Source organism: Octopus bimaculoides, chromosome 13, assembly GCF_046866305.1.
Source record: "Octopus bimaculoides isolate indiv1 chromosome 13, ASM4686630v1, whole genome shotgun sequence".
Classification (NCBI taxonomy): Eukaryota; Metazoa; Mollusca; class Cephalopoda; order Octopoda; family Octopodidae; genus Octopus; species Octopus bimaculoides.
Window position 1 is genome coordinate 39,344,143 of NC_142940.1, and position 19,112 is coordinate 39,363,254.

The following is a 19,112-nucleotide window of genomic DNA, read 5'->3' on the forward strand; positions in this document are numbered from 1 at the left end:
TATATATGTATACTCACAAACATCCACTTACTCTCAAATCTATCTATCTGTCTATCTATCTATCTATCTATCTATCTACCTATCTCTTTCACACTATCTCTCTCTGTCTGCATGCACACACACACATACATACACACATATCTATGTATATGTGAACATATATACATGTTTATGTGTATGATATTTGTGTGTGCGTACATATATAAATGTGTGTTTATGTGTGTGTGTGTATATATATATGTATGCATGTATGTATATATATATGTTTATGTATATATATATATATATATATATATATGTATGAATATATATATATATGTGTGTGTGTGTGTATTTATGTTTATGTATATATATATATATATATATATATATATACATACACACACATGTATACATGTATATTTATACATGTCTATATATCTGCATATACGCAAATACATGTTGTTTTATATATATACATATATGTGTGTGTGTGTGCGTGTGTGTGTATACACATATATATATATATATATATATATATATATATATATATATATGTGTATACATATAGGTATGTATAAATGTGTGCACACACATGAATATTTTTATTATGTGCACACATGTATGATCTATGTATGTGTGTGTATGAACATATGTGTGTCAACATAGGCAATGTGTTCTGTCAATAAGAACAGCTTTTTTGGCTGTCACTTTTTGTCACCAAGTGCTATGCCTGTTGATTCAGTGATTTTTCTGACTTGCTGTTTATGTGCAAGTTGAAAGCAACGTCTGTTTGCTGTGTTTTGTAGAACTATAATAATGTTTCTCAGTTTACTTTCTGTCTCACTCGAAAACTGGTCTCCGTAGGGTGGTGCTGAGTTTAGCATTAAAAGGTCTCACTGGACTCCAGTAAATGACTGAATGAAAGTATAATGTTAATGCTAATGTTAATATATCTAATGTGGTGGGTATAAAATATTTAATTAAATACATATACAGTGATGCAAATATATTCATTAAATCAACTGCTAATATTATCTAAGTATTTTTGGTAATTAAGTGAGGGAACTTCAGGTATAGTTACATCTTATTAGTCCTCCTTAGTGAAGGAGGACTAATATAGTTTTCACTATATTAACAAGCGTGGCTGTGTGGTTACGATGTTTACTTCCCAACTATATGGTTTTGGGTTCTGTCCCATGGAATGCCACCTTGGAAAAGTGTCTTCTGTAATAGCCCCAGGCCTGCCAAAGCCTTGTGAGAGGATTTGGTAGACAGAGAGGGCACAAATCCCATCATATATGCATGTATATGTATAGTTCAAATTTATAGAAAAACAAAAGACGAAGACAGGTATAGGAACAACAAGCAGGTGTGTATTAGTTTCACACTTGAGAAAAATGGAAAAGATATTTATGTTTTGAGCCTACACACTTTGACAGAAAGGAATAAGAGAAAACAAATGTAGAGAGAGAAAAAAAAAAAAAAACAGAGAGAGAAAAACTGTGTAGAGTTCAGTGGTTAAACATGATGAGATTTTGAACTGCTGAACTCAACACAGTTTTCCACTTTCCTTTTTTTTTCTTTTTGTGCTCTCTCTCCATTTTTTCCCTCTTATTACTTTTTTCCATAGAGCATAGACTCGAAACATAAAAGACTTTTCCATTTTCCCTGAGTGTTAAATTAATACATCTGTTTGTTGCTCCTACACCTGTCTTTGTTCTTTGTTTTTCTATAAATTTGAACTATATATTAAATGCTTACGTAGTTACTGTTTGATCCAGACTGACTTTCCTACTCTTTTGGACTTGCATATCTTAACCACTTCCAGAACTTTCAGCACCTCTCCTCATCCATATAACAGCACTGCACTCAGATTATCACTGGATCCTTGTACTATTTTGAACTCTACCTTCACAGATCTCACTCGCTATTTTTATGTGTATATATATATATATATATATATATATATATATATGTATATATTCTTTACTCTTTGTACTCTTTTATTTGTTTCAGTCAATTGACAGTGGCCATGCTGGATCACCACCTTTAGTTGAGCAAATTGACCCCAGGACTTATTCTTTGTAAGCCTAGTACTTATTCTATCGGTCTCTTTTGTTGAACTGCTAGTTGATGGGGACATAAACACACCAGCATCGGTTGTCAAGCGATGTTGGGGGGACAAACAAACACACACACACACACATATTCATATACATATATACGATGGGCTTCTTTCAGTTTCTGTCTACCAAATCCACTCACAAGGCTTTGGTCGGCCCGAGGCTATAGTAAGTGCCACTCAGTAGGACTGAACCTGGAACTATGTGGTTGCTAATCTCAGGTTATGTCATCTTTTAATCTTTTACTTTATTTATTTCAGTCATAGGTCTGTGGTCATGCTGGTGATTTCTAAAAAGAATGAGATAGTGCTATACATGATAACCATTGACTAGAAATTTTTAAGAAACTTATAATCATTTAAGAAAAAAAATTTAGAAATTAGATATGTGCATTGTATGTGTCTTTTCCCTTATACATTAATTTTAAATTCAAACTTCTAATTCAGTCAAATATTATGAAGAAATGATTGTCTGCTTTGTATTAATTGTTTGCTGGAGGGCACCATATCCACATGTGTTTAGGTCAATTGACCACATAAAAGATCTAACATTGGTTTGGATTATCCACATTTGTTGTCGTCACTGTTGCTTAACCTCATTTTACTTGTAAAAGGGTAAAGACCCCTTTTGGTCATGAATGACTATGGGATTGCACCTAGAAAGCTCCCCTTTTGGCAAGTCCAGGCAAGGTTGTTTATGGAAGACCAGCAGTCACCCATGCATACCAGCCTTACCCCCTCCATGCCAATGATGTTACCCAAGGGCAAGGCAAAGGCTGATACAGCTTGACACCAGTGACATTGTAACTCATTTGTATAGCTGAGTGAACTGGAGCAACATGAAAAATATAGTGTCTTGCTCAAGAACACAACACACAACCTCATGATTGTCAGCCCAACAATCTTACCACTGAGCCATGAGCCTTCACTTTTACATGTAAGCAACGTGAAATTTTATACATCTAGGAGCATAGGATTTGAGGGAGATTTGGCTACTATTTCTAAGAGGCCAGGCAACTTTCTGCATAAATACTCCGATACTGGCTCACAAGCATTTATTGTTTTACAGCAAACATTCTGTTTACATTTAGGGTCCCAAACAGAAAACTACCTGTAATATATAATATGTATTGGACAGCGAGTTACATCAGAAATAACTAAATAGATGTCATAAATAATGAAATCTGTGAATATTTGGGGAAACTAAATAAACTGATCATCTTATACACATACACACATAGACTAACACATAGACTAACACATAGGTCGGCACATAGACTAACACATAGACTAACACACACAGAGATGCATTAAAAAAAAAGCATGAAGTGAGAAAATTTAAAATCTTTTATTTTTATGTGGATCGTTATTTGTTTTGCATTCTTTCTTTTCATTTATCTTCTCTTTATTCTCTTTCATTCATCTCTTTCTTATATTTTCTCACATTTATGATTATCAGGTCGCTGGTTGATTATTTATTGCCAGAAGAGAGGAAGAAATATATTTATATGCATACATACATACATACATACACACACACACACACACACACACACACACACACACACACATATATATATATGTATATATATGTATATCTATGTGTATATATATATATATATATATATATATATATATATATATATATATATATACATATATATATATATATATATATATATATATATATATATATATATATACACACATACATATGTGTATGTATGTGTACGTATATATATAATATGTATATATATGAATATCAAAATATAGAAAGATAGATAGATAGAAAGAAAGAAAGATAAATAGATAGACAGACAGATAGATAGATAGATAGATAGATAGATAGACAGATAGATAGATAGATAGATAGATAGATAGATAGACAGATAGACAGATAGATAGATAGATAGATAGATAGATAGATGAAAATAGCGTCAAAGGTAAATAGTTGTATGTGCAACATTTTGTTAATATATTTTTTTTTTCATTCATGCCGTAAACTAAGAAATGAAAATGGATGTGGGTTGATTGCTAAATATATTCCTTGTTTGAGTGTGTATGTATCTGTTTTTGTCTTTTAACAAAAATTGTCATAAAACACAGCAGAAATGAATTTAGTGCCTTTAGATACCAAAACATATTGGCATCTGATGCATAAGTTAAATGCAATACATGTGTGTGCATGCACACCCACACACACGCTCACGCACACACATATGAACACACAGCATGCAAGTTTTCCTCATAGCTAAAACTCAAATGTAAGATGAAATGAAATATATAAATGGCAACAAAGATCAGAAATGATGATGATCATAATAATAATAATAATAATAATAATAATAATAATAATAATATCCAATGAAATAAACTACCACCAGCAGGCTGGATACTCAAACGCATTACACGCTCAACATGCAATACAAACACTAATACAGCAAAAGACTGTACCATACTTCACAAATAAAAAAAAAAACAAGAGACTTACACAATACAATCCCGGGAAAAGTTTTCACACTCCCAACAACAAAAAAAGAACACACAATGCTACACCCCCACCCCAGCAGCACTGAGGTGTAACAGGTGATGCAATAGAAATTTCCCTGTAACTACCAAATGTTGAACAATTATAATAATAATCCTTTCTATTATAGGTACAAGTCCTGAAATTTGGGAGAAGAGAGACAGTTGACTACATCGACCCCAGTACTCAACTGGTACTTATTTTATCGACCCTGAAAGGATGAAAGACATAGCCGACCTTGGCAGAATTTGAACTCAGAATGTAAAGATGGACAAAATGCTGCAAAGGATTTCACCCAGTGTGCTAACGATTCTGCCAGTTCTCCACCTTAATACAATGATAATAATAATAATAATAATAATAATAGTAGTAGTAGTAGTAGTAGTAGTAGTAGTAGTAGTAGTAGTAATGATTACAAATTTTGGTGCAAGGCCAACAATTTCGGGGAAGAGATAAGTCAAATTTAATATCAAGTAATGAGTGAATGGAAAACATGTGTTCGTTCCCAGGGATTGTGTTTATTTCCAGGGTTTAGTCCCACTACATGGCACCTTAGGCAAGTGTCTTTTATTATAGCCTCGAGCCAATTAAAGCCTTGTGAGTGGATTTAGTAAACAGAAATTGAAAGAAGCTCATTGTGTATATATATATATATATATATATATATATATATATATATATATATATATATATATATAACTTCCGGTCAGTCATTGTTATGATCAGCCATTATTATGATTGACCGTTGACTGGACACTATTCAATTTTTTTTCTCCGTGTTTTTCTCCTTGTCTCCGTATTCTTTCTGTTGAAGAGCGTAGCTCGAAACTTCAAAGACTTTCCGTATTCCCGAGCGTCATACTAATACATCCTTTTGTTATTTACACCACCTGTCCTCGTCTGTTGTTGTTTTTTCGTATATTCTCCCATATATATACATATATGTACGTGTGTGTGTTTGTCCTGCACAACCACTGTTGGCATCTTTACATCCCCATAACTTAGTGGTTTGGCAGAAGAGACTGATAGAATAAGTGCTAGGCTTAAAAATAAAAGTCCTGAGAGATAAAGCAAAACCTGACCAGATGTGTTTTATCTATTGTTCAAACCAACCAATGTGCAGTAAAAAGTTTTAGTCACTTTAAATAACATTATATTTTCCTCAAAAAGTTATAATATAATAAATGTTCATTCCATTTCATAAGTATACCCACGACGGAGATCATATCAGTCCTGGTTGTTTCCTATTTTACTAACACATCCAAATGGCTCAAATGCAGAATGGTAAAGCAAAACAGAAAAAGAGGAATTGAAATGTACTTAGATAAAGCTTGTACATTGTTATATGCCATTGTTTTGCTCATTTAAGCCTGTACTGTTGAACTTTGCCAGTCAGAGTAAGGGAATATGATGCATGCCTGACTAGTACTAAGATAAAACCAGAACAACATATCTTCGGGTTCTGCCTTGTTAACAGAGTACATATTTATGCCCTAGATCAGCTCAATCAAATCTGACCTTCGACTTCTAAAACAGCAAGAACTACATCAGCAACACAATTTATGCTATACCATGTATATTGTCCAATGAATATATATATATATATATATATATATATATATATAATTTTTCATAGAAAACCATGTAATCGTTACCAATATAGCAAGAGATTTCACTGCACAAAAGTCTAAATTAGACTCCTTAGGGATCGTTCTGCTTGTTTATATATCCAAAGTTTTAAATTTAAATATAGCCTCATACAGAAATGTTGACATAGGAATAAATTACAATAATAATGGATATTAGCGTCAAATCTCTCTCTTAAATTCAAATTTTATATGTATATATATATATATATATATATATATATATATATATATATATATATATATATATATATATATATATATATATATATATACATATATATATATATTATATATATATATATATATATATATATATATATATATATATATATATATATATATATATATATATATATATATATATATCTGTATATATAGAAATGTGTGTGACCGTGTGTGTATCGTTGGTGATTTTCTTTCTCTGTCTTCCCTTCTTTGGACTTTTTCTATATTCATGATGAAGAGCTCCGCTCGAAACATGAAATCCTCTTTCTTTCTTTCCTTTCCTGAACGTCCAATAACACTGTACTTATTCCACGTTCTCGCGCTGGTGTTTTTTCCTGCTTGTTCATGTTTGGATTGACTATATATATATATATATAGTCTGAGTGGTTGGCGTTAGGAAGGGCATCAAGCTGTAGAAACTCTGCCAAATCAGATTGGAGCCTGGTGTAGCCATCTGGTTTCACCAGCCCTCAGTCAAATTGTCCAACCCATGCTAGCATGGAAAACGGACGTTAAACGACGACGACGACGATGATGATGATGATGATGATGATATATATATATATATATATATATATATATATATATATATATATATATATTCTATGTTTATTGTCTATACACAACTCTATGTATATTGTATAGTATTATTGTTTAACCTGTGATGGCTACAAAAGAACAGGTGTGTATGTAGACATGTTGATACGTTTATGGATAACAAAAGCTCTGGCTTTCACATGTAACAGCTAAACCAGTCTATTTGAAGAAGGCCAGTACTTACTTTTGGACCTGTGTTTACTAAGACAAGTAATTTGGCTTGCCTTGAAGAAAAAACTTAATGGTTGGAATGAAGGTGTGAACTTATGGTTAGTAGTAAAAAAATATATATATAAAGCTTGCAATTAATCCTCACTGTCATTGAAGTCATATAAAGTACATAGTGAGACTTCAAACAATCTTTAAAGCGTTAATGAAATCTAGTTAAATAATGTGGTATGAATGTCAACATAGGCATGGCTGGCTGTGTCATTCAGAAGTTTGATTGCGATTCTCGTGGTTTCAGGTTCTGTTCCTTCTTGGAACACATTTGGCCACAGTGTCATCCAGATGAACAAGAATTTGTGAATGGATTCCGTGGACAAAAGATGGAAACTGAAAGAAGCCTGTCGAGTGTGTAAGTATATATCACTTTCTTGGCTGTATTGTATGATACACGTTCAGCACTTCTAAAAACCAATGTGTATATATATATTTATATACATATATATATATATATATATATATATATATATATCCTTCAATATACACAAGAGAAAAAGGCCAGGTCAGTTCCTTCTCAATTTTATTCGATTGTCAAAGAATATGTATGAGAATATGTATATGTATATGTATTTTTCCATATGTGTATTTTCATACACTGTTTTTAACACTGCTTTTAACAATTTCACCTTAATATGACAATCAGTATGTAACACTACAAAGTTCATACAAAGCTTTATACTTTAAATATATTTTATCATCAAAGAATGTATATATGCATTTTAATACTCAGACTGTTTTTTAACATTTTTTATTATTCTCAAAGACTTTTGATAATCTTTTTCTAAAAAAGTGAAACCGGTTAAGTAAATAAATATTTTTAAAAAATAAGTGCATTTTCAAACTTTCTTTCATATATATTTCCACTCGTACGGTATTCCACAACTTTACTTTATTATATATATATATATATATATATATATATACATATATATTTACATATACATACATATATATACATACATATATATATATATATATATATATATATATATATATGCATATATATGTATGTCATTTATATATATATATATACATATATATATACACACATATAACTTTATATAACTTTGCTAAAGATTTTCTACTATTTGAAAATAATATGTATTCTTGTTTTTATATTATTCATTTGGTTCTTTATAGATTATTTTTAATAGATAACGTATTTAACACTAAATTATTTAGAAGTTATAGTTTCATTTCAACATAATATTAGAACTTCCATTTGAATAGTGTTGATATATTTTCGATTATTTTTGATTAATAATATTTGATTAATTATTAATCTTTATAGTTTATAATATCGTTAAAGTTTTTTTTTAAATCAAAACTTTGTATATATATATATAAAGTTTAATCTTTTATTCTTAATAATTTTTTCTTTCCTAATTTTTCCATTCATAATTTTTTCATTCATATTTTTTATTATTACGTTTGTAGAAATAAATAATCTTGTATTTTTCTATTATTCAATTGATCTTTAATTATAATTAAATAAACGTCTTTAGCTTTAAATAGTATAGCTTTAACTATTACACTGGTTAAATATGTACTAATTTTATCTTCATTATTATTTTAAACTTAAACTTCGTTCAACTTGTATTTAAAACAATGATAATTTAAAACAATGATAATTTAAAACAATGATAATTTAAAACAATGATAATTTATGTAAGATGATTTTTGTATATAATATACATGTTATTATAATGGATGAAGGGATGATTATTGAATGGTTATTATTTTGATATTATGATATTTTTTTAATAATTTTTCTATCTTTATATAATAAGTATTTCATATTAATTCATTTGGTACTTATTGTTGGTTGAGATATATATCTAATTATTGTTCTACTTACGATCTGACGAGTAGCTATATTTTTGAATAGAATTTATTTTCGATAATTTCAATTGATTTTAATCGATTTAAATTTCTTTTCTATTTGAAAATTGGTTATGAAACACGTGTAATCTTTTTATTATATTTATCTTATGATATTTACTTTACTTTATATTATACTCATCTATTGTGCTTTTAATTATTAATTTTTCTATATGTGATAGTGGATTTTCATCGATGAGTTCTTGAAAATTGGTTATTTTCCCTAAAACTATATATATTATATATATATATATATATCTGGTTGTATATGTATATATATATATATATATATATATATATATATATATATATATATATATATATATACCCTTCGAATATACCCTTCAACACTCTGAAGAGATCGGCCAAACTGCTGGCTGCATCGAAACGTACGTAAGTGACTAAGACATAATATACAAAATGACTCATTACATAACCTAAACCTCCACACTGACTCATTTCACAAGTTCCACATAATAAAACAACGGCTATCTAGTCCAACGAAAATGCTTTTTCTTGTATTTGTTGCTCCATTCTCCAAGTATATATATATATATATATATATATATATATATATATCTTTGCCTCAATGAATTATATCTGACCCATGCAAATATGGAAAAGGGGACATTAAAATGATGCCGATGTTCATGATGATGCTAGTGTTAACAATGATGATGCTGAAGATGACGATGACGACAATGACAACGATGATGATGATGAACTTGATGACATACCTTTAGTTTCACCTGTATACAACTATAATGAAATGCTTCTAACAAGACGTGAACTCACGTCTTCATCATTACACTCTCCACCAACAGTCCACAATATGTTAGCTGAAAGCTGGGTCACCAGAGACGTTCATTTAAACTGTTGCCAAACTTTTTTTTTTTTTTTTTTTTTTTTTTACTCTCCACAATGAACCAAGAATATCAAAAACGTAGGACACATCGTAAATATAATTTCATCTCAACCTCCATCAACGCCGCCACCACCACCACCACCACAACAACAACAACAACAAATTCACCAACCACTGCCGCTACCGTCGCTGCCGCAATCACCACTGCCACCACCTCCCAATCTCATCATTTCATTTTCCTTCCTCTCGCTTCGACCGCCATCTCCACAATCGCACACAATAAACTCGTAACCAGTCACTTCCATGTCCAACTTTCATGTGTCAATATAATTTTCTGTGCCAAATCGGTGAAATCCTACTGTTATTTATGCAAGATATTGAACAATCGACTTAATTATACAAATTATGCTGCGAGGCCTTTTTCTCAAAGAACACAGCATCAAAACACTAAAGCCAGATAACAATAGACTAAGAAAGTATTGTGTCGAGAGAGAAATCAACTCTTCCTTCTTCTCAACTTCCTCTTTGCTCTCCATAACGTTTCCACGCCATTTTATATATCTCCCTCTAACAGGCTTACAATTATAGAACTCGTTCACACACACACTCTCTCTCTCTCTCTCTCATACACACATACTCATACATACAGACGTACACACACTCATATTCACATGCACTTATGTCAAATACACTCATACATACACGTGCCTGAAAACACACCCACATATATCCTAAGATTCATATATCACTAACAGACATATGTAAATATACTTCAAGCACACACACACACGTGTGTGTGTGTGTGTGTATAGAGACTTATACACATGTTTATGTATGAGTACATATTTTAACATGACTTAGTGGTAAGAGCATCGGGCCCACAACCACAAGGTAATGAGTTCAATTCCCGGACTGGGTTGTGTGATGTGTTCTTGAGCATTTCTATGAACATTTCTTCTTCTGTCATATTCAGTTCTTAGCATTTGATTCATCATCATTTAATTGACAATAACCAATATCTATTATCAATGTTTCTACCAATCTGAATAGAAAACCTGAAGAACGGGCTTGAACTTTCCTAGAAATCGAGCTAATTTGTCCTAAATACCTCAGATTAATTGGTCTGTTGATATAGTGCAAACATAACTGTTTAGTTAAGTTGTTTGCTTCTTAACCACATAGTTTTATGTTCAGTCTCAGTGCATGGTACCCTGCTGACCAAAGCCTTATGAATGGATTTGATAGGTGAAAACTGAAAGAAGCCTATCAAATATTTCATCATTCTCCTCTATCTCTGCCTGCAGCAGAAAGTGCACCAGTATGGGGTAGTTACCTCCAGAGCATTCGATCTCTGACAGGAGCATTCAGAAAAGCTTTGTCAAGACCTGGCCATGCTGTGGTATTGCTTCTTCAAATCTTTGGTTACCAACCTCTGTTATTCTTTCTGCTAATCATGCCTTCCAAATAGGTCTTGCTGATGCCACAGACTATTCACTTAATGTGGCCAAGCAGTTAGAGGAATTCATTTTAGATGACAGAGGTGATTGGTGGTAATTTGGTTTATTTGTCTTAGATCTTCAGTTCTGACACTGTCTGAAAGTCTGGTATCAGTAATTAGTCAAATGTATATATATATATATATATATATATATATATATATATATATATATATATATATATATATATATATATATATATAGATTGTTGTATTTGGGGATGGTCATGTTGCCGGCAACATGACCATCCCAAATACAACAATATCTGTTTCAACACATGATTTCACATCAGGAACCTTGCAAAACGAATGTATAAACGTATATATATATATATATATATATATATATATATATATATATATATATATATATATATATATATATATATATATATATATATATATATATATATATATATATATATATATATATATATATATATATATATATATATACACACACACGCATATATAGGTGTAGCATGGGTGTGTTGTAAGAAGTTTGCTTCCCAACCACATGGTAACAGGTTCAGTTCCACTGCATGGCACCTTAGGTAAGTATCCTCTACTATAGCCTTGGGCCGACCAAAGCCTTGTGAGTGGGTTTGGTAGACGGAAATTGAAAGAAGCCTGTTGTATATATATATGTGTGTGCGTGTGCGCGTGCACGTGTGTGTGTGTGTTTGTGTCTGTGCTTGTCCCACCCACCATCGCTTGACAACTGATGTTGGTGTGTTTAAGTCCCCGTAAATTAGCAGTTAAGCAAATAAGACCAATGGAATAGGTACTAGGATTACAAAGAATAAGTCCTGGGGTTGATTTGTTTGACTACAGGCAGTGCTCCAGCATGGCCACAGTCAAATGACTGAAACAAGTGAAAAAAAAAAGAATATATATATATTTCTTTCATTTCTTTTCTTTTACTTGTTTCAGCCATTTGACTGTGGGCATGCTGGAGCACCACCTTTAGTCGACCAAATCGACCCAAGGACTTATTCTTTGTAAGCCTAGTACTTATTCTATTGGTCTCTTTTGCCAAACTACTAAGTTATGGGGAAGTAAACACACGAGCATTTGTTGTCAAGCAAGGTGAGGGGGGGAACAAATACAGACACACAAACATATACACATGCATACATATATACATATATATATATATATATATATATATATATATATATATATATATATATATATATATATATATATATATATATCATCATCATCATCATCATCATCGTTTAACGTCCGCTTTCCATGCTAGCATGGGTTGGACGATTTGACTGAGGACTGGTGAAACCGGATGGCAACACCAGGCTCCAGTCTGATTTGGCAGAGTTTCTACAGCTGGATGCCCTTCCTAACGCCAACCACTCAGAGAGTGTAGTGGGTGCTTTTACGTGTCACCCGCACGAAAACGGCCACGCTCGAAATGGTGTCTTTTATGTGCCACCCGCACAAGCCAGTCCAGGGGCACTGGCAACGATCTCGCTCGAAAATCCTACAGGAGCCAGTCAGGCGGTACTGGCAACGGCCACGCTCAAAATGGTGCATCTCATGTGCCACCCGCACAAGAACCAGTCCAGGGGCACTGGCAACGATCTTACTTGGCTTGCCGGGTCTTCTCACGCACAGCCCATTTCCAAAGGTCTCGGTCCGTAGTCATCGCCTCGGTGAGGCCCAATGTACGAAGGTCTTGCCTCACCACCTCAGCCCAGGTCTTCCTGGGCCTACCTCTTCCACGGGTTCCCTCAACTGTTAGGGTGTGGCACTTTTTCACGCAGCTATCCTCCTCCATTCTCACCACATGTCCATACCAGCGCAATCGTCTCTCTTGCACGCCACAACTGATGCTTCTAATGTTCAGCTTTTCTCTCAAGATACTTACACTCTGACGGGTATTCACATTGACATTACACATCCAACGGAGCATACTGGCTTCATTCCTTGCGAGCTTACGTATGTCCTCAGCAGTTACAGCCCATGTTTCACTGCCATGTAGCATGGTTGTTCGTACGCATGCGTCATACAGTCTGCCTTTTACTCTGAGTGAGAGTCCCTTTGTCGCCAGCAGGGGTAAGAGCTCTCTAAACTTTGCCCAGGCTATTCTTATTCTAGCAGCTACACTTTCAGCGCACCCACCCCCACTACTAACTTGGTCGCCCAGATAGCGGAAGCTATCGACTACCTCTAGTTTTTCACCCTGGAATGAGATAGAAGTTGTTTCCTGTTTGTTTGCAGTCTTTATTGCACCTGAACATCTGCCACAAACAAAAACTAACTTGCTAGTTAACCTGCCTTTGATGTTGCTGCACCTCTTATGTGTCCATAGCTTGCACCGGGTACATCTTATAGAGTTACTACCTACTCCTTTTCTACATACTGAGCAGGGCCATCTACCTGAAGGGGTTTGTGTTTTATCTACCTTCCTACTTATTAGGATTTTGGTTTTAGCTAGGTTGACTCTAAGGCCCTTCAATTCTAGACCTTGCTTCCACACCTGAAACTTCTCCTCTAGTTCTGATAGTGACTCCGCAATTAGGGCAAGGTCATCAGCATAGAGGAGCTCCCAGGGGCAACCTGTCTTGAACTCCTCTGTGATTGCCTGGAGGACTATGGTAAATAATAGGGGGCTGAGGACGGAACCTTGGTGGACCCCTACCTCTACCCGGAATTCATTGCTGTACTCATTTCCAACCCTCACCTTACTGGCCGCATCTCTGTACATGGCTCGCACAGCTCTCACTAGCCATTCTTCTATCCCAAGTTTCCTCATTGACCACCAGATAAGGGATCGGGGGACCCTGTCAAAGGCTTTCTCCATGTCAACGAAAGCCAGGTACAGAGGTTTATCCTTGGCTAGGTATTTCTCTTGCAACTGTCTCACTAGAAATAAGGCATCAGTAGTGCTTTTACCTGGCACGAACCCAAACTGCATCTCATCTAAATTGATTCGCTCCCTAATTAGTTGGGCTATGACCCTCTCTGTAACTTTCATAACCTGATCTAACAGCTTGATGCCTCTGTAATTATTTGTATCTAAAGCGTCCCCTTTACCTTTGTAGCAGTTGACTATGATGCTGCTACACCAGTCATAGGGTATGACTCCTTCGTGTATCACCTGGTTCGTAATACGGGTGACTAGGCTATAGCCAACACTGCCAGATATTTTGAGCATCTCTGCAGTGATTCCTGATGGGCCGGGGGCTTTCCCGGTCTTCATACTCTTAATTGCTTTATCTACCCTGGTACTATCAACTCGGATAGCTGGTCCCTCTATTGGGTCGACATAAGGCAGGCTCTCTTTCTCCCATTCATTCTCTTTATTAAGCAATCTATCGTAGTGGCATCTCCAGACCTCTTTCTTTGCATCCTCATTTAATGCAAGCGTACCATCATCCATGCGAACACATTTCTCTCCTACAACATCACTATTCTCTCTCCTACACTGTCTTGCAACCCGAAATACCTCGAGTCTTTGGTCCTCACGGCGCAGAACATTGGCAAATCTTTCCTTATCTGCTTCCCCTCTGGCTAAATAAACCTGTCGCCTAGCCTCCCTTCTGGCACATTGGTACAATTCCCTGCTACCACCGTTCTTCCAGTCCTTCCAAGCTTGTTTCTTTTGTCTAATAGCCCTGTCTACCTCCTTGTTCCACCACCACGTTACTCTGGGTTGGGAGGGGACCTTACACCACCCACAAATCTGGTCGGTGGCTTTCAACAGGTTGTCCCGCAGAAATCTCCAATTGTCTTCCACGTTGTATGATGCTATATCCCCTTCTATTTCGTTAAATGCTTCAAGTAACTTGTCTCTAAGTCTCTGTCCGTTTGCAGGGTCTTTAAGCTTCCACACCCTTCTTCTCCAAGCCTGTCTAATTCTGGGCACCCATTTTGCCTTGATCCCAAAGTCGCTAACTACTAATCTATGTTGTGGGGTACATTCTTCGCCAGGGTAGGTTTTGGCATTTATAAGCCGCCCTCTTTCCCTATTTCTGGCGAGGATGTAGTCGATTTGGCTAGAGTGTCTGCCGGAGCGGTAGGTGACTAGGTGACTGGCAGGTTTCCTGAAGTTGGTATTGCAGACTATAAGATTGGTTGCATCACAGAACTCCAGCAGTCTGGTTCCCTCCTCGTTGCGGGAACCGAAGCCATAGCCTCCATGTATGCCATGGAAGCCCCCAGCACGACGTCCGACATGACCGTTGAAGTCTCCAGCCACAAAGAGAAGGTCCCTGTCACTCGTCGACGAGGTAGTTTGCAAGAGGGTGTCATAGAATTGGTCTTTCAGACCATCTGGTAGCCCAGGTTGAGGTGCATAGGCTGAGATGACAGTAGCTAATCTATGATGAAGCACTAGTCTGATCTTAAGTACTCTGTCACTTACTCTAACGACCTCGATTACCTTATCCACCCATTTCTCCGCTAGAAGTATTCCTACGCCCCCGACCCCGTCAGTGTTCCCTGCCCAGAAAATCTTGTACCTGTGTTCTTTGCCTGTGAGGAACCTTGCAGAACCTCCTCTCCATCTTACTTCCTGGATGCAGCACATATCTACGCATCTCCGTTCAAGCATCTCAACAATTTCACCAGATCTACCTTTCAGCGTGCCGACGTTGAGAGTGCCAATCCTAACAGTATGGGTGTTGGGGGTGTGGGCCTGTAGCCTGGGAAGAGGAAAAGCAGTGTCGTGTACCTGAAAAGAAAACTTGCAATTGGAAGAATTCATAAGCAAAACATTACCTACAACCTGCAAACATTTCTCAACCTTAATGCGCTACCCAAAGGTAGGGGAGAGGATGGCCAAGGCCACTAGATGGGTTCCGGGAGACAGCCGAGGTTGACAGGATGACAAAGGGATGAACTTCCGGTGGAGGGGGCGGGATGACAGAGGAATGAACTTCCGGTGGAGGGGGTGGGATGACAGAGGAATGAACTTCCGGTGGAGGGGGTGGGATGACAGAGGAATGAACTTCCGGTGGAGGGGTGGGATGACAGAGGAATGAACTTCCGGTGGAGGGGGTGGGATGACAGAGGAATGAACTTCCGGTGGAGGGGTGGGATGACAGAGGAATGAACTTCCGGTGGAGGGGGTGGGATGACAGAGGAATGAACTTCCGGTGGAGGGGGCGGGATGACAGAGAAATGAACTTCCGGTGGAGGGGGTGGGATGGCAGAGGAATGAACTTCCGGTGGAGGGGGTGCGATGACAGAGGAATGAACTTCCGGTGGAGGGGGTGGGGTGACAGAGGAATGAACTTCCGGTGGAGGGGTGGGATGACAGAGGAATGAACTTCCGGTGGAGGGGGGTGGCAGAGGAATGAACTTCCGGTGGAGGGGGTGGGATGACAGAGGAATGAACTTCCGGTGGAGGGGGTGGGATGGCAGAGGAATGAACTTCCGGTGGAGGGGGTGGGATGACAGAGGAATGAAACTTCCGGTGGAGGGGGTGGGATGACAGAGGAATGACAGACGAATGAACTTCCGGTGGAGGGGGTGGGAGGGCGGGTTACCGCCAGCGAGTAGAGAGGGCTCTTAATTGTAGATTTTAAATATTTGAGAGACAACAATGCATAAATCGTAATTTTTTTAAAAGAGCAATGAATTCTGGGTGATTAGAATATAACGTAGCATGAATTTAGGAAGCTTAGAAAATGAATAAGCATGAATTTAAGACAACAACTGAATTCAATTGAATTTCATGGAGAGAAACAAGAAAGCGCAAGGTATTGAGATGTTTGAGGCCGTAAATAAATAAAAATCTCTATCTTATCTGCATCTTGGGTATTTCGTCGTAGTACGTCAGCTAGATAATTTAGAATGGGTTTCTCATTTATATATAGCCAGAACCTGAAGACCTTAAAGGAAAAACTACGAAGGGGGAGAGAGAGGATGGAGGGGTAGACAGAGGCATGGCGGGAGAAAAGATCATCATCATCATCATCATATATATATATAAAGAGAGAGAGAGAGAGAGAGAGGGAGAGGGGGGACCAGTCAAGCAGCACATCACGCTGTAATTCTTGGGCTGAGAAATCAACACTTAAAAGCCATAATTTTAAGGAGCGATAAGAATTTTTGAATAAAGGAAAATGGGTAGTGGTGGTGGGTAGGTACCGCCAGCGATATATATATATCAACATCATCATCATCGTTTACCGTCCGCTTTCTATGCTAGCATGGGTTGGACGGTTTGACTGAAGACTGGTGAACTGGATGGCTGCACCAGGCTCCAATCTGATTTGGCAGAATTTCTACAGCTGGATGCCCTTCCTAACACCAACCACTCCGAGAGTGTGTATATATATATATATATGAGAAAAAGTTGAGTTCAATTCCAACCTTTTACTTTGGTGAGGTCCAAAGTTAGATTTCTAATGAAATTCTTCATATTAACTTTGTAGCTTACTATTGTAAGTATTTTAAAAAAAATATGAAAATGTTACAAGTATAAGGTGTGTTATGAACATTTCTAGAACATATAATCTATATAAACTCAAGAAACAATTAAATATGGAGAAGAGGTAGTGTTAAAAGTTTTATAAAATTTTAATCCATGCATACAATCGGTTCGAATGGTAACACCAACATGTAAGAAACATGGAAAACATTTTTAATTAATTAGAATTATAACTAAATTAATTTAATAACATATCACCATTCTCCTCAGTGCAAAAAGAAGAATACATCAGAAAGTTAGTATCAGAAGAATATTATGTTGTTACAGAAGACTATATGGAGTCCGTGACACATAACTCATTTGGATATTCATAAAATGATTATAAAAGATGACATATAATAACATGCTTAGGTAGTTGAGTATATATACAACAGGCTTCTTTCAGTTTCCATCTACCAAATCCATTGGTTGGCCCGAGGCTATAGTAGAAAACACTTGCCAAAGGTGCCACACACTGGGACTGAACCCAAATCCATATGGTTGGTAAGCAAGCTACTTACCACACAACCACTCCTGCAGCTATATATATATATATATATATATATATATATATATATATATATATATATATATATATATATATATATATATATATATATATATATATATATATATATATATATATATATATATATATATATATATATATATATATATATATGTATATATATGTATATATATATATATATATATATATATATATATATATATATATATATATATATACATACATACATACATACATACATACATATATATATATATATATATATATATATGTATATGTAGATATATATATATATATATATATATATATATATATATATATATCGTGCCGGTGGCACGTAAATAGCACCATTTGAGTGTGATCATTACCAGCGTTGCCTTCCTGGCACTTGTGCTAGTGGCATGTGAAAAAACATTCGAGCGAGATCGTTGCCAGTGCTGCTGGACTGGCTCCTGTGCAGGTGGCATGTAAAATACACCATTTTGAGCGTGGCCATTGCCAGTGCCGCCTGTCTGGCCTTCGTGCCGGTGGCACGTAAAAGCACCTACTACACTCTCATAGTGGTTGGTGTTAGGA

General features: G+C 35.7%; 2 long non-coding RNA genes across 2 annotated transcripts in view; both read left to right on the plus strand.

Moving 5' to 3' along the window:
- Positions 1 to 5,134, plus strand: part of LOC149132884 (uncharacterized) — a 43,730-nt gene extending 38,596 nt beyond the window's left edge. The window contains exons 3-4 of the long non-coding RNA XR_016244116.1: positions 1,999 to 2,066; positions 4,762 to 5,134. This is a non-coding gene — a long non-coding RNA (uncharacterized LOC149132884). The remainder of the gene's footprint in view (positions 1 to 1,998; positions 2,067 to 4,761) is intronic.
- Positions 5,135 to 7,255: 2,121 nt separating this feature from the next.
- Positions 7,256 to 19,112, plus strand: part of LOC149132885 (uncharacterized) — a 26,943-nt gene continuing 15,086 nt past the window's right edge. The window contains exon 1 of the long non-coding RNA XR_016244117.1: positions 7,256 to 7,679. This is a non-coding gene — a long non-coding RNA (uncharacterized LOC149132885). The remainder of the gene's footprint in view (positions 7,680 to 19,112) is intronic.